We start from the raw sequence: 8,722 nt of genomic DNA on the forward strand, positions 1-8,722 counted from the left end.
TAATTTGATAGGGATTTCATTGAATCTATAGATTGCTTTGGGTACTATAGTCATTTTCACAATATTGATTCTCCCAATCCAAGAACATGGATATCTCTCCATCTGTTGGTATCATCTTTAATTTCTTTCATCAGTGTCTTATAGTTTTTTACATACAGGTGTTTTGTCTCCCTCGGTAGGTTTATTCCTAGGTATTTTGTTCTTTTTGTTGCAGTGGTAAATGGGAGTGTTTCCTAAATTTCTCTTTCATATTTTTCATCATTACTCTATAGGAATGCAAGAGATTTTTGTGCATTAGTTTTGTATCCTGCAACTTTACCAAATTCATTGATTAGCTCTAGCATTTTTCTGGTGTCATCTTTAGGATTCTCTATGTATAGTATCATGTCATCTGCAAACAGTGACAGTTTTACTTCTTCTTTGCCAATTTGTATTCCTTTTATTTCTTCTTTTCTCTGATAGCCATGGCTAGGACTTCCAAAACTATGTTGAATAATAGTGGCGAGAGTGGACATCCTTGTCTTGTTCCTGATCTTAGAGGAAATGCTTTCAGTTTTTCACCATTGAGAATGATGTTCGCTGTGGGTTTGTGGTGTATGGCCTTTATTATATTGAGGTAGGTTCCCTCTATGCCCATTTTCTGGAGAGTTTCTATCATAAATGGGTCTTGAATTTTGTCAAAAGCTTTTTCTGCATCTATTGAGATGATCAAATGGTTTTTATTCTTCAATTTGTTAATATGGTGTATCACATTGACTGATTTGCATATATTGAAGAATCCTTGTATCCCTGGGATAAATCTCACTTGATCATGGTGTATGATCCTTTTAATGTGTTGTTGGATTCTGTTTGCTAGTATTTTGTTAAGGATTTTTGCATCTATATTCATCAGTGATATTGTTCTGTAATTTTCTTTGTTTGTAGCATCTTTGTCTGGTTTTGGTATCAGGGTGATGGTGGCCTCATAGAACGAGTTTGGGAGTGTTCCTTCATCCGCAGTTTTTTGGAAGAGTTTCAGAAGGATGGGTATTAGCTCTTATCTAAATGTTTGATAGAATTCACCTGTGAAGCCATCTGGTCTGGGACTTTTGATTGTTGGGAGATTTTTAATCACAGTTTCAATTTCATTACTTGTGATTGGTCTGTTCATATTTTCTATTTCTTCCTGGTTCAGTCTTGGAAGGTTATACCTTTCTAGGAATTTGTCCATTTCTTCCAGGTTGTCCATTTTATTGGCATAGAGTTGCTTGTAATAGTCTCTTAGGATGCTTTGTATTTCTGTGGTGTCCGTTGTAACTTCTCCTTTTTCATTTCTAATTTTATTGATTTGAGTCCTCTCCCTCTTTTTCGTGATGAGTCTGGCTAATGGTTTATCAATTTTGTTTATCTTCTCAAAGAACCAGCTTTTGATTGTATTGATCTTTTCTATTGTTTTCTTTGTTTCTATTTCATTTATTTCTGCTGTGATCTTTATGATTTCCTTCCTTCTGCTAACTTTGGGTTTTGTTTGTTCTTCTTTCTCTAGTTCCTTTAGGTGTAAGGTTAGATTTATTTGAGATTTTTCTTCTTTCTTGAGGTAGGCTTGTATAGCTATAAACTTCCCTCTTAGAACTGCTTTTGCTGCATCCCATATGTTTTGGATCATTGTGTTTTCATTGTCATATGTCTCTAGGTATTTTTTGATTTCCTCTTTGATTTCTTCAGTGATCTCTTGGTTATTAGTAACGTATTGTTTAGCCTCCATGTGTTGTTTTTTTTTTTAAAGTTTTTTTCCCTGCAATTCATTTCTAATTTCATAGCATTGTGGTCAGAAAAGATGCTTGATATGATTTCAATTTTCTTAAATTTACTGAGGCTTGATTTGTGACCCAAGATGTGATCTGTCCTGGAGAATGTTCCGTGGGCACTTGAGAAGAAAGTGTAATCTGCTGTTTTTGGATGGAATGTCTTATAAATATCAATTAAATCTATCTGGTGTGTTGTGTCACTTAAAGCCTCTGTTTCCTTATTTATTTTCATTTTGAATGACCTGTCCATTGGTGTAAGTGAGGTGTTAAAGTCCCCCACTATTACTGTGTTACTGTTGATTTCCTCTTTTGTAGCTCTTAGCAGTTGCCTTATGTATTGGGGTGCTCCTGTGTCGGGTGCATATATATTTATAATTGTTATATCTTCTTCTTGGATTGATCCCTTGATCATTATGCAGTGTCCTTCCTTGTCTCTTGTAACATTCTTTATTTTAAAGTCTATTTTATCTGATATGAGTATTGCTACTCCAGCTTTCTTTTGATTTCCATTTGCATGGAATATCTTTTTCCATCCCCTTACTGTCAGTCTGTATGTGTCCCCTAGGTCTGAAGTGGGTCTCTTGTGGACAGCATATATATGGGTCTTGGTTTTGTATCCATTCAGCAAGCCTGTGTCTTTTGGTTGGAGCATTTAATCCATTCACGTTTAAGGTAATTATCAATATGTATGTTCCTATGACGATTTTCTTAATTGTTTTGGGTTTGTTTTTGTAGGTCCTTTTCTTCTCTTGTGTTTCCCACTTAGAGAAGTTCCTTTAGCATTTGTTGTAGAGCTGGTTTGGTGGTGCTGAATTCTCTTAGCTTTTGCTTGTCTGTAAAGCTTTTGATTTCTCCATCCAATCTGAATGAGATACCTTGCCGGGTAGAGTAATATTGGTTGTAGGTTCTTCCCTCTCATCACTTTAAGTGTATCATGCCATTCCCTTCTGGCTTTTAGAGTTTCTGCTGAGAAATCAGCTGTTAACCTTATGGGTGTTCCCTTGTATGTTATTTATCATTTTTCCCTTGCTGCTTTCAATAATTTTTCTTTGTCTTTATATTTTGCCAATTTGATTACTGTGTGTCTCGGCATGTTTCTCCTTGGGTTTATCCTGTATGGGACTCTCTGTGTTTCCTGGACTTGGGTGGCTATTTCCTTTCCCATGTTAGGGAAGTTTTCTACTATAATCTCTTCAGATATTTTCTTGGGTCCTTTCTCTCTCTCTTCTCCTTCTGGGACCCCTATAATGCGAATGTTGTTGTGTTTAATGTTGTCCCAGAGGTCTCTTAGGCTGTCTTCATTTCTTTTCATTCTTTTTTCTTTATTCTGTTCTGTGGCAGTGAATTCCACCATTTTGTCTTCCAGGTCACTTATCCGTTCTTCTGCCTCAGTTATTCTGCTATTGATTCCTTCTAGTGTAGTTTTCATTTCACTTATTGTATTGTTCATCTCTGTTTGTTTGTTCTTTCATTCTTCTAGGTCTTTGTTAAACATTTCTTGCATCTTCTTGATCTTTGCCTCCATTGTTTTTCCAAGGTCCTGGATCATCTTCACTATCATTATTCTGAATTCTTTCTCTGGAAGGTTGCCTATCTCCACTTCATTTAGTTATTTTTCTGTGGTTTTATCTTGTTCCTTCATCTGGTACATAGCCCTCTGCCTTTTCATCTTGTTTATCTTTCTGTGAATGTGGTTTTTGTTCCACAGGCTGCAGGATTGTAGTTCTTGCTTCTGCTGTCTGCCCTCTGGTGGATGAGGCTATATAAGAGGCTTATGCGAGTTTCCTGATGGTAGGGACTGGTGGTAGGTAGAGCTGGCTGTTGCTCTGGTGGGAGGAGCTCAGTAAAACTTTAATCCGCTAGACTGCTGATGGGTGGGGCTGGGTTCCCTCCCTTTTGGTTGTTTGGCCTGAGATGACCTAATACTGGAACCTACCTGGGCTCTTTGTTGGGGCTAATGGCAGACTCTGGGAGGGCTCACGCCAAGGAGTCCTTCCCAGAACTTCTGCTGCCAGTGTCCTTGTCCCCACGGTGAGCCAAAGCCAGCCCCTGCCTCTGCAGGAGACCCTCCAACAGCAGCAGGTAGGTCTGGTTCTGTCTCCCCTGGGGTCATTGCTCTTTGCCCTGGGTCCCAATGTGCACACTACTTTGTGTGTGCCCTCCAAGAGTGGAGTCTCTGTTTCCCCCAGTCCTGTCAAAGTCCTGCAATCGATTCCCACTAGGCTTCAAAGTCTGATTCTCTAGGAATTCCTCCTCCCATTGCTGGACCCCCAGGTTGGAAAGCCTGACGTGGGGCTCAGAACCTTCACTCCAGTGGGTGGACTTCTGTGGTACAAGTGTTCTCCAGTCTGTGAGTCACCCACCCAGCAGTTATGGGATTTGATTTTACTGTGATTGTGCCCCTCCTACCGTCTCATTGTGGCTTCTCCTTTGTCTTTGGATGTGGGGTATCATTTTGGTGAGTTCCAGTGTTTTCCTGTTGATGATTGTCCGGCAGCTAGTTGTGATTCTGGTGTTCTCACAAGAGGGAGTGAGAGCACGTCCTTCTACTCTGTCATCTTGGTTCCAATCTGGAATGCACGTTTATTTTTGAATTATGGTTTTCTCCAGGTAAGTCTGTGACCCATTTTGAGCTAAACGTTTTGTATGGTCTGAGGTGTGCACCCCAGTCTTGTTTTGTTTGCATATGCCTATCCAATTGTTCTAGCACCATTCGTTGAAAAGACTGTGCTTTCTCCACTGAAAGCATACCTTTGTGGAAAATCTGCTGACCAGTTGTCTATGTATGTATGTGTCTATTTCTGGACTCTATTATTTTCCTTTGATATATTGTTGTCTATCATGATACCACACTGTCTTGATTACTGTTGACTTATATTAAAAATCAGGTAGTGTTAGTCCTCCAATTTTGTTCTTTGTTCTTTCTATCTCTTTTTTTGTTATATTCACTAGTTTATTTTTTTAGATTCCACATGTAAGTGATATCATACTGTTCTTTCTTTTTAAAGAGTTGTTTTGGCTATTCTAGATCTTTGCCTTTCCATATGACTTTTAGAATCATCTTGTCAATTTCTACAAAAAAGCCTACTAGGATTTTGATTGCCGTAATATTCAATCTGTGATCATCTTCACAATATTTAGTCTTCTGACCTATGAACACAATGTATCTCTCCACTTATTTAGGTCTTACTTAATTTCTCTCAGCAATATTTTTGTAATTTTCGGGAAACATCCTTTATCAGATTTATCCCTAAGTATTTCATATTTTTTGATGCTATTGTAAATGGTGTTTTTTCTGATGGCTTGTTGGTAATATATAGAATACAATTGATTGTCCTATATTCATCTTTTCTCCTGCAGCTTTGTTAAACTCACTTATTCTAGTACCTTTTTTGTAGGTTTCATAGGATTGTTTACATTAAACCATAAAATGAACTCTTAATAAATACAGTAAGTTTTTTATAGATGTCATTTATCAAGTTGAGGAAGTTCCCTTCTGTTCTAGATTGCTTAAAGGTTTTTTTTGTTTTTTTTGTTTTTAAGAAGATGTTGGGCGTAGGAGTTTATTAATTAATTAATTTATTTTTGCTGTGTTGCATCTTCATTTCTGTGTGAGGGCTTTCTTTAGTTGTGGCAAGCGGGGGCCACTCTTCATCGCGGTGCGCAGGCCTCTCACTATGGCGGCCTCTCCCATTGCGGAGCACAGGCTCCAGACGCGCAGGCTCAGTAGTTGTGGCTCACGGGCCTAGTTGCTCCACGGCATGTGGGATCCTCCCAGACCAGGGCTCAAACCCGTGTCCCTTGCATTAGCAGGCAGATTCTCAACCACTGCGCCACCAGGGAAGCCCTTTTGTTTTTTTTTTTTTTTTATCAGAAATGGATGTTGAATTTTGTCAAATCCTTATCTGTATCTATTAAGGTGGTCATAAGGGCTTTTGAAAAATTTGTTAATGTGATAAATCATATAGAATGATTTTTTTCAAACATTAAGTCAACCTTATATTAGAGTCGCTCCTCCATATCCGTGGGTTCCACAACCAGGAATTCAAGCAACCTCAGATTGAAAATATTAACAAAATCCGGAGAGTTCCAAAAAGCAAAACTTGAATTTGCTGCACTCTGGCAGCTATTTATATAGTATTTACATTGTATTTACAACTATTTACATAGCATTTACATTCTATTAGATAATTGTAAGTAATCTAGAGATGATTTAAAGTATATAGGAGAATGTAAATAGGTTATATGCAAATACTATGACATTTTATATAAGGGACTTGAGCACCCATGGATTTTTGGTATCCACAGGGGGGTCCTGAAACCAATTCTCCATGGATACCAAGGGATGACTGTACTTGGATAAATTCCACTTAGTTGTGATGTATTATCCTTGTTATATATTGTTGGGTTTGATTTGCTCAATTTTGTTCAGAACTTTTACATCTATGTTCATGATAGATACTGGTTTGCAGTCTCTTTTCCTGTAGCATCTTTGTCCGCTTTTGGTGACAGGGTAATGTTGGTCTCATGAAATAAGTTAGAAAATATTCCCTCCTTTTCAAATTCTGGAAGAGTCTGGCAGAACTGGTATTATTTCTTCCTTAAATGTCTGTTGGAATTCACCAGTAAAACGATTTGGGCCTGTAGTTTTCTTTGTGGGGAGGTTTTTAACTACAAATTCAATTTCTTTGATATGGGGCTGTTCAGGTTATCTATTTATCCTGACTGGTCTTCAGTAGTTTGTGTCTTTAAGGAATTTGTGCATTTCATCAAAGTTGCTGAATTTATAGAAATAGAGTTGTTCAACATAGTCCCTTATTATTTCTTCATACATGTAGAATGTATAGTTATGTCACTTATTTCATTATTACATTGTTAATTTGTGTCTTCTCTCCTTTTCTTTCCTGTTAAATCTGGTTAGCAGTTTATCAGTTTTATTGATCTTCTCAAAGTACAACTTTTGGTGTCATTGATTCTCTATTGTTTTTCTGTTCTCGATTTCACTGATTTTACACTCTATATTTTCTTTCTTTTGTTACTTTTTTAAAAAGATTTATATATTATTTATTTTATTATTTATTTTTTTGGCTGCATCGGGTCTTAGTTGTGGCACGCAGGATCTGTGTTGAGGCATGAAGGACCTTTCATTGTGGCACGTGGGCTTCTCTCTAGTTGTGGCATGTGGGTTTTCTCTTCTCTAGTTGTGGCGCACAGGCTCCAGGGTGCGTGGGCTCTGTAGTTTGCGGCACGCAGGCTCTCTAGTTGAGGCATGCAAGCTCAGTAGTTGTGGCATGTGGGCCTAGTTGCCCTGTGGCATGTGGGATCCTAGTTCCCTGACCAGGGATCAAACCCACGTCCCCTGCATTGTAAGGCAGATTCTTTACCACTGGACCACCAGGGAAGTCCCTCTTTTGTTTACTTTGAGTTGAATTTGCTCTTCATTCTCTAGTTTCTTAAGATGGAAACTGAGGTCACTTTTATTAATTAATTAATTATTTATTTTTGGCCATGTTGGGTCTTCGTTTTTGAGCGCAGGCTTTCTCTAGTTGCAGTGAGTAAGGGCTACTCTTCATTGCAGTGCATGGGCTTCTCATTGTGTTGGCTTCTCTTGTTGCGGAGCACGGGCTCTAGGCATGCAGGCTTCAGTAGTTGTGGCTTGCGGTCTCTAGAGTGCAGGCTCAGTAGTTGTGGCACACGGGCTTAGTTGCTCCACAGCATGTGGGATCTTCCCGGGCCAGGGCTCGAACCCATGTCCCCTGCATTGGCAGGCGGATTCTTAACCACTGAGCCACCAGGGAAGTCCAGAAGCTGAGGTTATTGATTTGAGACATTTCTTCTTTGCTAACACAGGCATTTAATGCTATAAACATATGATGACCAGCTCTTTGGGCTTTGAATAGCCTTCTGTCTGAAGCCCTCCTTCCTCCTCATGCTCTGCTAAGGCTCACATATAGCTCTGAGAGGGTGGACTCTGGAGCCAGGTTGCCCTGGCAATATTCTTGACTCTGCCACTTAGCAGTTGTGTGAACTTGCACAAGTTATTTAACCTCGCTGTCAGTTTCTTTGTCTGCAAAATATAGATAATAATAGTTACTACCTCTAATGGTTAATTTTATGTGGCAACTTAGGCATGTTGCCCAGATACATGGTCAAACATTATTCTGGATGTTGCTGTGAGGATGTTTTTGGATGAGATTAACATTTAAATCAGTGGACTTTGAGTAAAGCAGATTGCCCTCCATAATGTGGGTGGGCCTCATCCAATCAGTTGATGGCTTGAACAGAACAAAAGATCTCCCTGAATAAGAAGGAATTCTCAAGCAGATGGCCTTCTGATTTGAACTGGAGCATTGGCTTTTCCTGGTTCTCCAGCCTGATAGCCTTCAAACTTGAGCTGTGGCATCGGTTCATAGGGTTCTCCTGAAAATTAAAAGAATTAATATATGCAAAGCACTTACAACAGTGCATGGTACATAGTCAGTAAATGTAAGCTGCTGTATTACCATCATTATTATCACCATTGTTATTGTTATGAATGTAACTGTTGTCATCCATTCTCCTTGTTGCTATGAGCTGTTGGCCTCCAAGGCCCCCATATTCAACAGAGACACTGGCACATTATTTAATCTTCCTCTTTAACACCTGTCAACAGGACCAACTACATAATTTGCAGACCCCAGTTCAAAGTAAAAATGCAGACCCCTCATTAAATAATTATTTAAGAATTTCAAGATGGCAGTAGCAGAGCATTAAATTAACTAACTATGGGGCCCTTATAAGAGTAGGGCCCTATTCGACTACACAGATCACACACCCATAAAGCTGGCCCTGCTTGCCAGCATCAGAAGCGATTTCCTACCCACGACTCTAGCTTCCTACTTCTTGAGCTTCCCACTAGTAACCTTCACTTCTACTTAATTTTCACAATATGCTCG

The sequence above is a fragment of the Aethalodelphis obliquidens genome, unplaced genomic scaffold (assembly GCF_003676395.1).
Source record: "Aethalodelphis obliquidens isolate GAN/ISIS:26980383/991018 unplaced genomic scaffold, ASM367639v1 scaffold8, whole genome shotgun sequence".
Lineage (NCBI taxonomy): Eukaryota > Metazoa > Chordata > Mammalia > Artiodactyla > Delphinidae > Aethalodelphis > Aethalodelphis obliquidens.